General features: G+C 35.8%; 1 pseudogene; it reads right to left on the bottom strand.

Moving 5' to 3' along the window:
• Positions 1 to 3790: 3790 nt before the first annotated feature.
• LOC146158195 (uncharacterized) lies at positions 3791 to 17242 on the bottom strand (annotated as a pseudogene).
• Between the last annotated feature and the right edge of the window lie 358 nt (positions 17243 to 17600).

Here is a 17600-nt window from a genome sequence, read left to right as displayed (position 1 = left end):
TTCCTACTTCGGCAAACGAGACTTGAATGGAATTTTATAAAAAGATCCTTTTTAGTTGCAAGTAGGACGGCTATTTTTTTATTATTCGACAGACACTGCTTTGGCTGCAGTGTATAAGGTCACCATCGGTTGTTTGAAACTGCCCTGTTGCCAAGAATCGTAATGTGATTAATATTTTAAAAATTGCCGGAACACCATGTCTCCGTGGACCTTGTGACTCCTTGGAAAACCTGTATCGCTTTTTAAATTGCTTTTCTTCGTAAAACTCAATCGGATTTTGTACATCGAGTATAGTCTTCTTTTAGGAAGTGCTTTATTTCGTTCACTTTGTTCACATAATTCCACCACGTTTCTAACTGAGATAATTGACATTTTGTATTATATAATCTTTTCAGCATATACTGTATTTCGGCAATGACTCAGAACGGTGTTCGCCGTTCATCGCAACCGCCAAGGTTAAAGTTATGGTATCCGGCTTTTAATATTATATTTAAATTTTTTAAAATCTTACAAATTGCACGCCTTACAAGATGAAAAGTAGATGTACAGGGTGGTATTTATTATAAATTTAAAAAGTATTCAACAAGAATGCTGTTTTAAAATGGCTGATCCACCTATCTTTGATCCGAGTTTGTGGAATGAAACCTGAAATATTGATCCCGGATCAAGGTAAACTGATCCCTTAGTCGGTAAAATTATAGTCGTGCGCGCTCTACAATAGCCTATAATGCATAATGTACAATAACGCAACAATCAACAAATTCATGCCAGGTTTTAAATAGGCTATGCAGTTTCAGTTAATCTTTTAAATAAAGCAAGTAGGCTAGAATAATTTGGACCTGTTTTTTTTTTTTACAAAATTCCATTTACTAGTTAACAACTAATATACAAAACGATTTGCAAAATCCCTAGATTATCAAAATCCTCTGTCATCTCCATTGGGTCTCTCGTCGTAATCTTTGCTGGACGCTTCAAAGCAATAAATGCAGCCATTTTTTATTTCGTTTACAGATCTCAAGTTTTCAGAACACAAATTAGGCGTTACCGAAACGAAAAGTGGGTTCGTTATACCAAAAGTCGGTCGCTCAAATTAGATTCTCAATCTCCCAAAACTAAAACATTTCTGCAATGCATTGATTTAGCTGACAAAACCATCACCTGCACTCTTGTTTTCTAGTTGTTGTTAATAAAGTGTGCTACTGCTGTTTTAGACTCATTGCTCCTGACCAACAATCTGTGGTAAATGTTGTTCTTCCTTTTCGATACCTATCATTGGTTTGATACATTTTTTCTGTTTTCAGTGTGTATCTTGGTTCTGCTGCTGTCATTGTCGCTTCAAGCCTACATCCAATAGCAATCATCTCAATTATGATTTTGTCCGAAGCTTTGGTTGGACCTTAAATCTTCATTTGACCATTTTGCCTGTAATAAACCTGTAGAGTTGGCTGCACTTTTTGTTGCTAACGAAGCATTTTGCTCGGCTTCGCACCCGATTCGTCAAGAAACTAACCGAAGCACATCTATGAGATTTTAATTTTCTATCCTCGCTCGATTGGATCGTTTACCAGCGAATCATATCGCAAAAATGTAATAAATGTTGGGGTTTTTAGTAGTTTTTGTTAAAGCAATGATAAGGAAAAAAAAATAGGATTCTTGGTTAACATTATTCGGCGCTGGTCTAGGATCCTTCCCAGGGTGGCCAGATTGGCCCTTTACGGCCTAAAATAGTTGTTAGTTATATATTTTAAAGCTTAAATTCGACTTTTCAAGTTATTCGTCCAATTTACTTAACGGAGTACTAGGACTGTACAGTCTATACACGTATTACATAAAATGTTATTCTTTTTTTTTTTATTACGTGCATTTTAAGTAAACAATTTAGGCAAGGGGCTTTTCAACTCAATTGTGTACAATTTATTTTAACAGACTGACAAATCGCGTAAATCATAATGGTTTAATGCCTGTAGCTTACATCTGTGGTAGCAAAACTACCTTATCACGGCTTAAATTCAGTTAACAGTTCATTTAAATAGATCTTAGGGGCCTATATGTATAAGTGCAACCTATTTTCGAATGCATTTCTTCATTCTTTCAGACAAACATATATCATTCTTACATCAAAATAGGAAAGTCATACATGAACTCATCCCCTTGATAAATCTAAACATTTGAGCTTATTTTCTTCTACTTTCGACATTAAAATGGTGTTCTTTTGGCAGTGCAGAAAATTAATTTATTTTTTACAGTCAGTACTCTGTTGGCATCCGGACTAAGGTGAATATAGCACCAATCAAAATTTATTTTTTGCCATTTAGTTGTTAACACCAAAATAAAGACTTGGTACAACGCTAAAAGCCTATAAATTAAGATGTTTTCCACCAAGCCGTAAAAGACTTACACCACCTAATTTTTTATTAGAAGGGTAGGTTCTTTTCCATAAAAAAGTCGGTCACCTTCTTTGATTCTGCGTATACTTTTGCCGCATTCTAACATGTTTTTGTAAGACTTCTTTGCATAAGGCCCGTTTACACTACAAGCGACGCGACACTGGATCGCTTCCACTGATTTAAGCGTAACCGTTTACACTGGTGCGCACTGACGCCGAATCGCTTGTCGCGTTAAACCTAGCCTTGAAGGGCAGTGAAAGACATTTTGCTGTTTGTGTTATTTTTTTGGTATATATTTAGTGCCTTTTGCGACAACTATGCCAAATGCTAGAAGTTTGTGCTATGCATTTATCCTAAAGTTTGTTATTATACTTGATGTTATTTTAAGGCTTACTTGTCACAATTTTCATATGAGCAAATTTTTACTACTAGATCGTGACTAGAAGGTATACTTGACAATTGAATTCAGACAGTACAGTTGAACTCACAGTATAGTTATAAAATACAGTTTGTGTCATCTTATTAAAAACTGAGCTTCTCAGTTATTTTGCATATTACAATCGGAGACATTTTTGTAAAGATTTTTCACTATTTTTCAGTAAAAGATGCAAAACAAAAATGGAAATTTGTTAAAATAAAAAAGAAATCGAATAATATTCGTTCAGGGTCAGGCTACTACAGCCCAGTGAATAGCTGGCCATTGCTCGGAGCAATGTCCTTTATTGAGCCTTACATTCTCAACCGAGGAGGTATTAGCTTTTGGTTTATTACAAAATAGCTTAGCTATGGTTCTTAATTAAATTATCATACTGTTTGACAACATTAATTGAAGCAGCTGTATGTTATTTAACAACTAGTATAGCTTGCGAAGTAAATAAACATTTGATTTTATTGTTTTGACTATTTTTCCTTTTTTAAAAGAACATCCTGCAATTTTGATGATATGGTTACATTAGAACTTGAGCCATGCTCTGAACATGCTCTGAACTCGAAAAAAAATTTTTGCAAATTTTAGAAACTGGTGGTGAGTAACTTTTGGACAAAAACTTCTATCATATAATAATTGATCCAATATTATATATATGTTCAAGTGACTCCCCAAGGTTTTTTTTTTAAAGAATTGCAAAGTTAGTTTATAGTAACATTTTCAAATAGGTAAATTTCATCAAAAAGGTTAATGTTTTTGTTTAACCTAATAAGCACCACTGATATTTACAGGATTATATATATATAATAGGTGAATATTTTTATATATCAAATATTCTGTTATGAAAGAAAAATTGAAAGCCCTTCCTCCACAAAAATCATCAGAACTGAAGATTAAAATTTAAACTTTATTTCATGAAGCAGAATTTTTGTAAGAATTATTAATAAATGAACACATGTACAATAAGTGTTGATTTTTAACACCTGTTAACCAATGCTGTTTGCCAGTCTACTTGACCCTCGTTATTAAAATAATCCATAAATGTAGACCGCACTTATGCAGCAGCCTCCGAACTCCTACGGCCAAACTTTGTGAAACTTTCAAATGCTTGGCCAATTGTTTCCCCCCCGCCAGTTGCCTTCTATAATATTTCCGAAACGGTCCTCTCGGTCAAAATCACCCTCGTTGCAGTATGGGCGTAAATAATTGTGAAGACAGCAGCATGCCTTCGCTAATAAGTCTGCACTTTCTGGCGCAGTTGGTATTGGCCTTCTAAAAACCCGCCACTTTGATGATAAAATTCCGAACGCATTTTCAACTATCCTTCTATTTCGAAACAAGCGATAGTTAAAAATGCGTTTGGAAACAACCAGGTTACGACCAGGAAATGGCCTCATTAAATTACATTTTAAAGGAAATGCTTCGTCTCCAACAAACACGAAAGGAGTTGTTTTTAAGCTGTTTGGCAAAATAGTAACATTAGGTAAGTTTAGCGTATTATTTTCCCACTTCCGTCAGATTGTCTACCCTAAGCACCGACATCTATGTCAATAAATCTATACTGGTTGTCCGCAACAGCCATCAGGACGATACTGTGTGTATGCTTGTAGTTATAAAACATGGACCCGGAGTTGCTTGGAGCCTGCAACACAACATGTTTGCCATCTATGCTCTCCCAACGCAGTGCGGAAAGCCAAAAATTAACGAAATCGCCTGCAATTTTAAGCCAATCTTCTCTAGATGGTCATGGCATAACCTCGGAGTGCAAACACTCCCAGATGGCTGCAGAGGTTTCAGGGACCAGAATTGATATGGTGGATTACGAATCCCCAATAACTGCAAAATCAAGATAAAACTCTTACAATTAAAAATCTACTCATACGATATAAGGTAAAGACTAGTACCGTAAAGTTATTGCAAGACGTTCTGCAGCGGATGTCGATGTTTCAAGTGGGTATTCCGCTTCGAGATCAGAGGTCCTATTTTATTAACTAAGGATCAAATTGTTCAGGCGACATGTTTGAAATTCCGCCGTCCTCTCCAAACGCAATTCCATTATTAATCGATGGTATTCACCTGTTAATCGTAGACTAATACATTATTTATTCCTCACTTTTTAAAATATAAACATAGCTCAGCCAACAAGAATTAAATGGTACTTACTTACCAAGTTCATTCCTTCTTTTTAATATAGAATGAACCCACCACCTCCGGGTTCGCCCTTTTCTTTTCATTAGGTTTCTTCTTGCTAAATCGTGCCATATTTTTTTGATTAAACCGGCCTTAGGCTTGTTACCTTTACGACATGCTGATAAAAAAACGTGATTTTCAGGTATTGTAGCAACCTGGCGTAGCTCGTTGTGGTTTGTTTTCGCATAGTAGTTTTCTAAAAAATGGCAATGGAAATGGATTGAAAAGAAATCGTGGAGCTATGCCAATTTTCCGAATCTGCGTTTGTTTAGTGTCTGTTAAAATATAAAATGCTAATTAAACCATTATGATGATATTTTAAAAGCCACTGGCTTTGTTGCAACTAAAAAAAAAATAATTTTTCACTCTTTAAAGAGATATTGTGCCACTCGACTTTGAAACTCAGTATTGAATTTTAGACTTGGCGCTGTATGCAATGCAACATGAATTAACAAGAACAGCATTGATGTAAAATTGAAACTCTTCTGTTGTCAATGGGTAAATTCCATGTCAAAGCAACTAGAAGGGAAATAAGTAAAATTTTAACCACTATACCTTGGATTTCTTAGCTATGTAATCTTCAACATCTTGTATCTTTGTGATGGATTGAAGTTTGGAGGTCATGTAGAGGTTAAACATTTGTCTTTTTTAAATCAGCCCCAATTTAGAAGGTGTAAGGTGTCTATGGAGAGCTTATTCCAAGTACTTTCATTTAAACCAGGTTTCATTGGTCCTTCCAAGGGGGTTGGTTACAAATGTCATATGAGCTGTGTGTTGTAACACGGCCATCTAAAAAAAAACTTAAAAAAATTGCAATGGAAAGGTTTCGCAAGTGCCCACCTTTAATTTAAAACCCTGGTTTTATTACTTATATTAAAATATATTTGAGATATGCTGACTGGTGGATATCCAAATAAACGAAGTAGGATTTTTTTGTCTATTCTAATGTATAGCAAAATGAAATGGAAACGTTAATAAACAAACAATGAACATGAAGAAAAAATAAAGGGCAAATTTCTAAAATGCTTATTATAATAAGGGGATTTGGTTGCATATTCTTTGGAAAAACAATGCATCTAGGTAGAGAGCTTCACATTGACATCTCCAACAGAAATTCCTGGAAAAAATTGTTCGTGTACTTGAAAATTGTGTGTATATTGGTCATCATTGTTCCTTTTTGTGGCTACGGTTTAAAATTGTGAAAGCTCCTTGTTCCGAAGAACACCATACGCATCAGTCATATCTTTCTTGTCTATTATTTTGAAACAACAAACACTTGGTATGGAATATACATATGTTGTAAATTTCAAATCTAGTTCTCCAATGGGCGTCATCATGTCTTTCCAGGGCAGTTGATCTTTTTATTGTTCCACCATAGAGCACGAAGAGGCGACACTCGTAAATCGGTTCGGTCACGCTTGGATGAACCGGGTAAAAAATTCGACCTTTTCCAGTGTCGCTTGATTTCAGCAGTGGATAAAAAAAGTGTTGCACTCCGGGGTGTGTGTATTTACACAAACCGATGTCTGACCAGATTTGGCAATAAATGAAGAAGAAAAAACGCACAGGACAAGATTGCGTCATTTTAGTTTGCAGTTTAGAGATCCTTGCCAAAATGACAGAATTAAACAAATGTTACTTACATAAGGAAACTTATTTTTTTGCTAATCTTGGTCAACCAGAAAACCACCAACAGACAGACAAGCCTCATATATTCAGCAAAGAATAGGTAGGTACTCCAATTTAACAGACTTAAAATATTAGCAAGCAAAAAAATTGGAAAAGCATTTAGAGGTAGGTCAATTCAAATTTCCCAAAAAATATAAGTTTATTTGCAGTATTAATTTAGGTAAATGGTCTTGTACAACACCACAGGAATATTATTTTATTGAACTTCATGAAAAAACTTACATTCATCCCAGTAGTGTTAAAAGTTTGTGAGGTCCCCAGAATTTGTAAACTGTGCCTTTATAATTCACTTAATTGAACTATCTTAAATAAATGACCTTATGCAAAGGTGCAAGTAAATCAGGCAACAAAAAATTATTAGATCTTCAAACTGTGATGTTTACGGTAAAGCATTTGTTGTGTTCTATTTAAACTATAAATATTTTTGGTTTAAATATCTTAAAACACTTACAAACGCACAATTTTTACCATTTTTAGCAAATAATATATATTCTGTGATATCCACAACTCAGCAACACGAGGTTTTTCGAGAGATGAGGTAGGTCCAGAAGCAATCAAAGGCAAAACGAAAAGACACAAGAAATCAGGCGGCTTATCAGTTTTGTCTTATCATATAAAAATTGGACACAACAAGAAAAGTACCCACCTCTTAAACTTCCATTTTTTCACGAAGCTTCAAGTTTTAATTTCCCCAGGTAATTCATTCCAGGTTTTAACTCTTTTAAACCGTAGAGTGTTGCGATCTCGTGCTTTTCTAGTGTTTACCAGTAGCAAATTTATTTTGGTGAGTATGAGATGTTACGTTGAAATAATTGTCGAATGTCCTGGGCAAATCGTTCGTTCTGGTAATATTTGTGGACAAACTTGGCAATTTGAGTTAGTAGGACGTCTTTAAATTTTAAATTATTTGTTTTTATGTAGAGTGGAGCTGGGGGCCTAAAGTAGGGGGTAGGGAATACCTGCAGTGCCAATAACTGGCAATTCATAAGAGTAGAACAGCACTTTCCTCGACGTGCTAAAATTTAACAGTCAGCATTATTAAGCTTTTGATTTAATTAATGGCTCTGAACCACCATCTTTAAGACTTTGCATATTCAAAAAGTGAATCAAACGGGCACTTTACCTGAGGCATCTTTGAACTGTTTAACTCATTCCAGAAAAGTTCAGCTTCTGTAATTTTATTATCATGAGCACCTAGATATCATCTCATCAGCTTCACAATACTTTGGCTACGTTGGCGACTTACAAGGGGGCGTTGTGGGTCTTAAGGTTCACATAAAAATAGTAGTAACAAACAGCATTGTAGGTAAAAACTTTTAACCTTCTGGCAACTTCCGTATTGCGAACTTGTAGTAGTTTCCCGACCATTGTTACGTAATAATGGGCTTGGCAATGTAATAAAAAACTAGCAAAAAAAAAACAAATCGCGCTCGCCAGGTGCGCCCGCACTTAAAAAATCTTTAACGCGTTTTCTCAATTAACTTTATTTCACTTTTCAGTAGTGCTATGGTGAAAAAATGCAGCCCTGAGCTTGGTTGGCGACCCGACCCCCTGATTAAATTCTTTGTGCAGAAAGTTCAAATTTTCCTGGTAATGACATAACCTCAAACACTGATATATAGATGAATTCCACTTTAGTCGTTGTTTTATTGGAGCAGCAGAATATGTTACTTAAGTTGCTGGTAAAAGAAAGAAATAGAAGAAAAGGGAGTCTTTAGGCGAACAAAATCTTGTGGAAGAAATGCGTCAGGATCCAGAGAGCTTCCATTTTACTATTTAGGATGAATGTCGATTCGTTCGACGAGCTATTGGAGTTGTTCTTCTGCATAGTCAAAAAACAACACGCCTTGGAGACAATCTATTTCGACCACACAACGGCTGGCAATGGCGTTAAGGTAAACTAATTAGTAATACCAAATTCAATGTAAAATAAGCACAGACACAAACTATTTAAAACTTATTTTTTAGGTACTTGGCTACCGGTGATTCCCAGCAAACCATCGCGTTCAAACAACTACACTCGCGTTCTTCAGCACAAATTTTAGACTGCAAAAAAACAGACTGCGTAACAGCCGCTGCAAAAAATAAGACATGGGAAAAACTTCGCCAGGCCTTTAATGCCGAAACCACAAATGCAACAAGAAATATGGGGCAGCTTCAAGTTCTGTGGAAGAACTTCAAATCAAGGGCCAAAAAAGAATCGGCTTATGACAGAAGGGAGCGGATACCCAGACCAGATGATGACCCAGAGAGTTTTTTTTAACTACTTTCGCATTTTTATATTTCATTATCAAAAGTGGGGCCTATTATTACAAAACAAGATACGCCTTGCCTGCATTTTAGCGGCTAGCTGTAACAATAAGCTATAGGCTTTTTATAATAGGTTTGAATTTAATTCATGCCAAACCGTAGTAGGTTTAGCCGAAATTTTTTTACTCAGATACCTTGCATCTGGAAATTCGCAAACCACACGGTACGTCGCATTGTTTTAGAGACTTGCGAAGCAATATGGACGGTTGTGATGCCAGAATATTTGAAGATGCCATCAGGTACAGAATGGCGCTCTATAGCTTCGAAATTTAAAAGCCGGTGGAACTTCTTTCCACATTGCATCGGGGCTATAGACGGCAAACATGTTTCTCAGGCTCGGAGTTTTTACAAATTACAAGGGTTTTTGGTGACTCTGGAAGACAGCGACGTGGGCATTCCTGGCACTAACCAAATATTCCTGTTCTGTATGGCTGCAGATGCAGCATTCCCATTAAAGACGACAATAATGCGTTCTTATACCGGAAAAAAATTGTCATAAACATTGACCCGCGTTTTGGAAATGAAAGTCCTAACACTTACACCTTGAACGTTATAATGTGAATAAGGAATAGTTAATGGGGCAAATTTTCAAATTGTATATCATCGGGAGAATAGATAGCCAGAAGCTTTTCGCAAACTCAAGACTTTGAAGAGACCCATCAACTTAGCAGTGACAGGTTTTTTATTGTTATTCTACTGTATAGTCTATTAATTGTACGAGAAAATACATACATTATTTTCAGACCATAATCATTCTCCACAATGAATGACTTGCAGCTGCAAACTCAGCTTTAATAAAAAAAGGCCAGAAGTGATTTGGATTACAAGTCGTCTTGAACAACTTTTATTGAAGTAAAATTAGGTTTGTTGACACATTTGTAATTGCGTAAAATGTATTAAACGCATTTTTTAGAAGAAATTAGGCAAGTTCTTATTGCTAAACAGAAAGAACTGCCTGTAAAGGTGTGGACATGGGGGGTTCCTTATCCGGCAAGCAAAGAATGCACTTGGTATTTTGTTATATTTACTAAGTGTTATATACCTCGTATTTGTGTGTTAACAAAATTTATAAAGCATTAGCGATTCGTGCCTTTTGTGCGGATATAAATCAGATCACAGACCGCTTGCAACCATTCTTGATTTCTGTGAAAAGTAACCAACCATGAAATTAGATGTTTTTACCTTTTTAAGGCAAATTTGTAAAAATGCGCCGAATTAAGTCGAAAATTGTTACCGTAAAATATCTGGATAACTAAATCACGTCCAGCTAACGAAACAAGTTGTCAAAGTTAGAATTTTAAGTAAGGCATAAATATGTAAGAATAAGTATTATAATAATGCTAGACCCACCCACTCGCACCCTAACCCAATATGGTTAGCAATATAAACTGCCGGAAGATAATGTGGTGGGGTTGTAGGCCAGCCCCCACAATTTAGTTAAAGCCACATATCGTTGGTGTCAAGTTTAATTTTTTTTTTGATCTGTTTTTTATCAATTAAAAAATCTTCTCGGCCTATTAAGAGTACTTAGTTACCATGTTCTGCACTTCAGCTGAATTGCATAATCAAAGATTAATGCTATTTTGTGGGATATTAAATGTCAAGTGGTAAATACCACAAACAACAGTTTTTTCTGACAAAGTCAACAGCCCCAAAAGCCTAATAAAAATTCATACTTCGGTCATATATATTACGTAACGAAAAGTAATAGTAAATTGTTTATTTCAAAATTAAAACCATTTAGGAAGCAACTCTGATTGGTAATTCTACTACTTTATATATTTGCTCTGGCAACACTTTTCCCACCATAATGTTTAACTGGCCGTTTTAGCGTGAATGTGTAAATCGGTGTAAAGATTTCGTAAGTACCTGATGGCACTGTGGAAATTTAAACCCCTCAAATGTGATATGCTGTTTTCAGTACACCAATTTTTGACCTAAAAATTCCTTCAACATATTTAAAAAAATGAAAAAAAGCAGTTTTTGGTTATGGATGACACAAATGTTGTGAATCAGTCAACCCCAAAACAGATTGTGCAGTAAAAGCTTGTCTACATATGTCGTCACATGTTCAGTTGCGCTCAGAACCTTAAACAATGACCACCACCCTAAACCACTACCCTCTCCCCTCACAGACATCTAGCGAAAAAGATGCTATTCCAATAAAGAGTGTGTCAAGGGAGGTGGATGATTCGTCTCGGGGAAAAGAAGAGGGAATTTCATCAGCATTATAATGCTCTTTAATGAAGCTGAGAAGGTGCGGAGTAGTATCGTCTTTGTCTTAGTGGCAAGATGATGATTGCCCGACGATAATCTTTGGGATAATTAGTATGTTGTTACTTTCCGAAATATTAAAAATGCAAAAATTCTTACTTGTGAAAAAAGATTTTCAAGGCATCCTGGGTTAGTCGGCCACTCATCAGAAAATTGAGTTTGCCATGTTTCACAAGTGTATCGTGCAATGACAATAACCTACTGTTTGACAACTTCATACCACTTTGAACTGGCTTCCAAGCGTCTGAGGGAAACTTCATTTTTTGAATCAAGTTCAGCGCCTTTAGCAGAAGTGCAGCTTTTAAGTGATTATGCAGCTAATGCATGAAATCAAACATTTTACCAAATGTAACTGTGAATCTTTTGAAGCGAGTTTTCAAATAATCCATCTTTGAAGCATCGGCACTTCATTATGTCCTATGATTAAAAAACTCGCAAAAAAATGCAGTGGGAAGGGCTTTTTCTGGCAAATCCTTAGTTTGAATGTTCGAATGGCCGATTCAGTTGAGTGACTGAGAACCTGCACCAGATTAAAAGGTAAACATATTATCAATATCAACCCTTAGACAATGGATGTTTACCTGTGCAGCCATGTTGACACGCATTTTCTCATAGTGTGTGGGATTTATATGCCTAGCAGTCAGTTTAGGAGCAAGCAAAAGCTCTTTACCTTCCTGCTGCTTGACAACTGCCTCAACATACATGGAATTTACCTGTTGCAGATAATCAAAAGCATTAATAAATTGTTATCAGTTACTAAACATGAACATGCTTACTTCAAAACAAGGCAACTTATATTGGCAAATTGTTTCCCTTGGTAAAAGCAATATTATGCTTTAGAAATGCAGATCGAAGGTTTTTCAGCAAGTGTTGAACATCTGCTAAAAAATGTAAACTGCGCCCAAAAAAACATGGGGATGAGCTATCTTGCAGTTACAGTATCTCTAAAAACAAGAAGAAATATGAGTGTTACTCTGCAATATACACAAAAATACTACAAATTAAAAACACTATTACCTGTTAGTCGCGCTTTCCAAGCTCAACTACAAGGTGATTGGTCATTTTCCACAAAGTCTTTCTCCTTCAATTGATGACCCCGTGTAGAAATAAGAGGCATATAAAAATACTAAACATTGAAGACATGTTAAACCAACCCTTCACCATGAAGCATAACACGTGAGAGGGGGGGCTACACAACCAGAATCTGAAAATATCCAACAAATCTTTTCAGATACTCAACAGCTTGTGCTATTTGTTGTACTTCACACTTCATCGAGTAAGAGAGGCAGCACTCTTTTTCATTTGGATGAAGTCCAACCATTTTTGTTTTCACCGGACTTTTCTCTGGTGTGTCCGAGTCTCTCGGTCCGCGATTTAGCGCCCCTCATTAAGGTTGGTAATCCGTGAGGCCAGCAGGAAAACAGGACTTTCTGCATTTTATCTTCAATGGGATGGTTTCCACCACCACTAGAGGCGTTGCGTGAGTCAGATGAACAGTTGCGAGCGCCTATCTTTTACAGTGGTTATCCGTGGTTTTCAATTTCACCCTTTGTTTTTGTAGAATCTATTATGAAGCTAATTATTCGTTTTAAGTTAACTTTAATTAATATCTATAATCAGTTTTTATTCGCAATTTCTTCAAATACTCTGGTAGCGATAAGTCCTTAACATGTTGTTACAACTTTAATTTTGTACCCGGTTAAAACCAGGAAGCATTTGTGTCAACTTTAATTAGAATATTTAAGGCCAGCTAGTTGCGAACAAAGCTGAAATAAGCATTTTTATGAGGAAATACTGTAGTTTTTTGTGGTACTGCTGTTTTTTAACCTATAACTTTGCATTTTGCAAGTTGTTTCCTACAGTCATTTTTAATTTTAAAATATATCTTCTGTATAGTATTCTAAACGACAGTGTAATTGCTTGTGCAACCTAAATTTTTTACCAGATATTTCTTTTGTACTCAACATGATACCTCACATCTTAGCAAAATATTATTTATAGAGTGATCCACATCCTTTTAAAACAACTAACTATTTGTACTGTTATATTGTTTTGAAATAGGTGTAATTTTGTAAATGTTTATATTATGCAAGCTTGTGCCTTTGGCTGAAAAATCAGGCACTTGCTGAATTCCAAAGAATATATTAGCTACAGAACTGAAATTTTACATCTTGACAAAGAAATCGTATATTATTTGTGGAACAACGCCAGGACAATGAAAGAAGTTTGTTAGTTTGCAATGTTACAAACAAGTCACAACCAGGGCTGCCACTCTCAAATTAAAAAAAACACTAGATTGGACCATCCACAGACTATTTTTTAAGTCTGTGTGCCATAATTGCGTTATTAAAGCTACTATTTGCTAAATATACACAACAAAAGCTCTGCTTTTATTACCGTTTTTTGTTGAATATTAAGGCATCTACTTAAAAAAATGTGGCAACAGTGGTTTTGAGTTTGGCAGTATTATTCTTTTATGCTTAACACTGTCTTTGGACGGTACATTAAACGCCACTTGTGTTTGGTTGTTTTAACTTTATATAGCAAGCTTTGCTGAAGTCATTATTCAAGTAAAACAGGCGATAAAAACTTGTTTTTTCGTGGTGGAGTTACGTCACACTCCGACTATGATATCAATTGAAACTGTAAAGTACAATAAAAGGGCCAATCGCAAAGATTGGGTTTGGGCCCTGGGGGCAGTTCTATTCGCTATGAATGAGTATAACTGACCCTGGGGGTCCTAGCCAGAGATTGCCAAAAATTTCTCCCTAAAGGTCGACTTTTTGAAAGAATTTTTTTTTTGCCGGCGAATTTATATCAGCTTTACCTATATACCCTACCTAGACCTGCTCCTTTCACTCCCCTCTTCTTCCTTTAGCACCTTTGGTTGGCAAGCGGTGATTAAATAGGCTCACGTACAAACTTCTAAATATAGTCTGCTGCTCGACACTAACAGTAATCAGTATAGAAACGTGTGATTAACAAGCATCGAGCCATCGACGATCACCAAACATGATCAGTCTTTTACATTTGATTTAAAAAAGGGAATTTTTCATTCACTTTACCATTTTTAACAATGGAAGCCGGGAAATAACTTAAAGTTTATTACTCCATTTCATCAACCACTAGGAGTGGCAGCCCTGGTCACAACTACAATGAATCTTATCATTCTTCAAATAGTAGTCAAATCTCTAGAATAATAATGTACTGATTTTAATATGAAATTTAGTAGAATGTTTTTTACTTGAGGTTTTGCGTACTTCAGGTCAATTTAATTCGCAGCGTTTTGTTCAACTGTGTAAATTTGTTTCGTTTCGTATCATACAAAAATTAAATGCATATTATGAAGTTTAAATAAAACAAGCAAAACTTTTCACTTTTTGTTAGGTGTGAACTGTGTAGTATAATGAATCAAGAACGTGATTAAAAGTGTTTTTTTAATGTAGGCTTGTTTGAATCTTCCCTCGTAGAAATTATATTTCCAGATTTGTCTGTTTTGATTTTATAAGATAATGATTATTTGCTACAAATACAACAACAGTATAGCAACTAAACAAGTGTATTTTTTGAATTATAGATTATTATTTATTTCAACTAAATCAAACACTGATAAAGAATCCCACAACTTAATAAAAACTGCACATATAACATACTAATTTAATCAGCGAGCACTAAAGGTAGAAAATAACTTTTACCTGCTTAAATTATTCCAGTAGTAGCAGTTTCTTTAGTTCCATAAATTGTTAACCCAGGGAGAGAATGCATAGTAGGTTATATTACCAAACAAGTATTTTCTAGAAGTTTACACAAAATTCTCACTAACTTATGGTCTTTGCGATAAAAATAAAAAAAAATGGTCTGATAGTGAGACTAAACTTAACAGTTAAACCGGTCAAAATGTCGCAAACGGCCCTAATAACTGAATTATCGACCAAATAGTGCCAGTCTCACTCAGACCTATCGCCATTGTAAAAAAATGCGACTTCATCTGAGTCGGTCCGCGCGACCCCTAGTGGTGGAAACCATCCCATTGCTCCAGCAGACTTTGGTGGTACTACCCTCATCGGATTCGTCAGATGAATTTAGTAATAAATATTGTAGTATAGGCATAATTAAAGAAGTTATATTATCGAGGTAATTAAAATGGGAGGTGAACTTATAAGTATTACATTACTGCGAAAGAGATTAAAAAACAAACAATAAGGTTTGGGCTGCCGTGGTTAAAATCCCAGTCGCTCGGGTGACCGCATGGTTTATAATTTCAGTATATTTTATTTATGAATTTGGTTTGATCCCAGCAGAGATAACTCGTTGTCAAAATCTTGTTTTTTCTTTGCTTTAATTAATGTTGTTTTAAAAATATGGGCTAGTTTTATAATATAAGAATGGGTGTTACGTAGATAATAATAGTTCTTCAGATGTCCTCGAGGATGAATGCCCCGAGTCAAGGGCCCCATTGTTTAACTGATAGTGTTCTTTCTATTATGGTGTCTTTCTCGCCTCTGCAGAACTCCTTCATTAAACTTACTTACTTACCCCCCAAAACACTTTCCGAATTGGTGTGCTATTAACGTTTTTATTCTTTAAGAGAAATGGTATTCCAACTGCTCTGCATTGCGAGTCCTGCAGAGGAAGGAAGGGGTGGAACTATTATTTCCTTGTACAACAATTTGTTTTTTTCCGGATTGGCTGTTAATGATACATTGTGGTTGTAAATTTTGTTAATCTAATCTGGCCTGGTTTGTAAAAGTATACGGGGTACGTTTGATTGTGTATTATTTGGGGTAGATAGTTCTTGAGAAGTCGGAGATCGTTTCCTTGAGCAGCTTTACGGGTGCGCCGTATTTGGGACATGATGAGGGCTTGTTGTATCAAGTTTATTTTTTACCAATGACCGAAATGACCGAATTGTGATTTTGGATTATTTTAATTTTATTAATTTTTGGCTTTTTGTGGTCTTCAGTAGCAGGATCCCTAGGATTTTGCGTTCAGTTTTTACATATTCTGGGTATATTTGACACTTTGTTTAATAAGTTCTTTATTAAAGGTTATTATTTCGGTTTTTTTGACATTAAGTTTTTGACCGCTTATTCTTTCATATTGTTATTCAGCAGGATTTGATTTACAGATTTTACATCTGTTGTAAAGAATTGAGTCCAGAGCGTCGGCACTGATAAATACATCGACAAGGAGCTTTTTATTTGAATTTCGTTGCTTAGTTTTCTGTTAATGAGTATTTTTTTGGTGTAATGTTTTTGTAAAAGATTTTGTAGGCCGGTGTGCCGTTACTTCAAGACCCTGACCGCGCCCCAATGCCGACGCGGTCAAAGGCCTTAATTAAGTAGGTGAAAATATGAGATGGCTAACGGGTGATTAGGGAACGTGCTGAATTTGTCTTTGTTTTAGGCCGCATTTTTGGTGGTGGTTCCAGCTGTTAGTAATGTGTTCTTGTAATGAATTTATAGTCCGTGCTTAGAATATAGAGATGGGGGCTATCTTTTTTTTGGCATCAATTTAACGACGGCCGTTCGCATGGACTTTGGCATTATAAAATATTGTTTACTAATTCTGTCAAGTTCAGTTTTAGTTGGGGCCTAAGGGTTATATAGAATTGGTAGGGCCGTCGCAGCCTGGAGACAGAACCTCTCTCTCTCTATTCATTTTGTTTGTTTGGGGTAATTAGAATTGTTTGTCTGGTTTTTTTCAAAGTTGTCTTCAAAGTTCTTTTATTAATATATATTCTTTTTATTTTGAGGAGTTCAGTGTCGCTCCCTCTCTTCCTGCTTTGTGTCTCTATCAGCTTGGTTTCCACTGGCATCCTGTTGTTTTCCATCTTGTCTACGATGTATTCACTCACTATGTCGTCGTCTGTTACGCTTCTCTTTGGGTCTTTGAGAGTCTTCCGTCCATTCTGCTTGTATGAAACGCCTGCGCATCTCGGTGTTGCGTCTTCTAAGGCTGCCATTTTGATTAGTGGATTTTTTGAATAGCTGATCGTTGTTAAAAAATGCTTGTGTCTAAATCTCAATGCCATCTGCCGTTGGTTCCCTTCCCGGCCTTTCCGTGAAGTAGTATGTGAGGGGAGGGAGTACTTTTGCGTATGGCATCCATTTTTGAACACCTCAATAATCTTAATCTGAATTTGCAGTGGAAGAAAGGGGATATATATTTTTAAAAGCATGTCCAAAATCAATGCTATAAACCGAGTTGCAAATAATTTCTCTGATTTTCCGATTTTTCAAGAGCAACTGTTGCCACTTATTTATATGCCCATCTTAGTTTGTTGCAAGAAAATTTTGAGAAATATTTTAATGCTCAACAGA

This window comes from Ascidiella aspersa, chromosome 3 (assembly GCF_963924565.1).
Source record: "Ascidiella aspersa chromosome 3, kaAscAspe10.2, whole genome shotgun sequence".
In the NCBI taxonomy this organism is placed as follows: domain Eukaryota; kingdom Metazoa; phylum Chordata; class Ascidiacea; order Phlebobranchia; family Ascidiidae; genus Ascidiella; species Ascidiella aspersa.
This window is presented reverse-complemented; position numbering and strand designations above follow the sequence as displayed.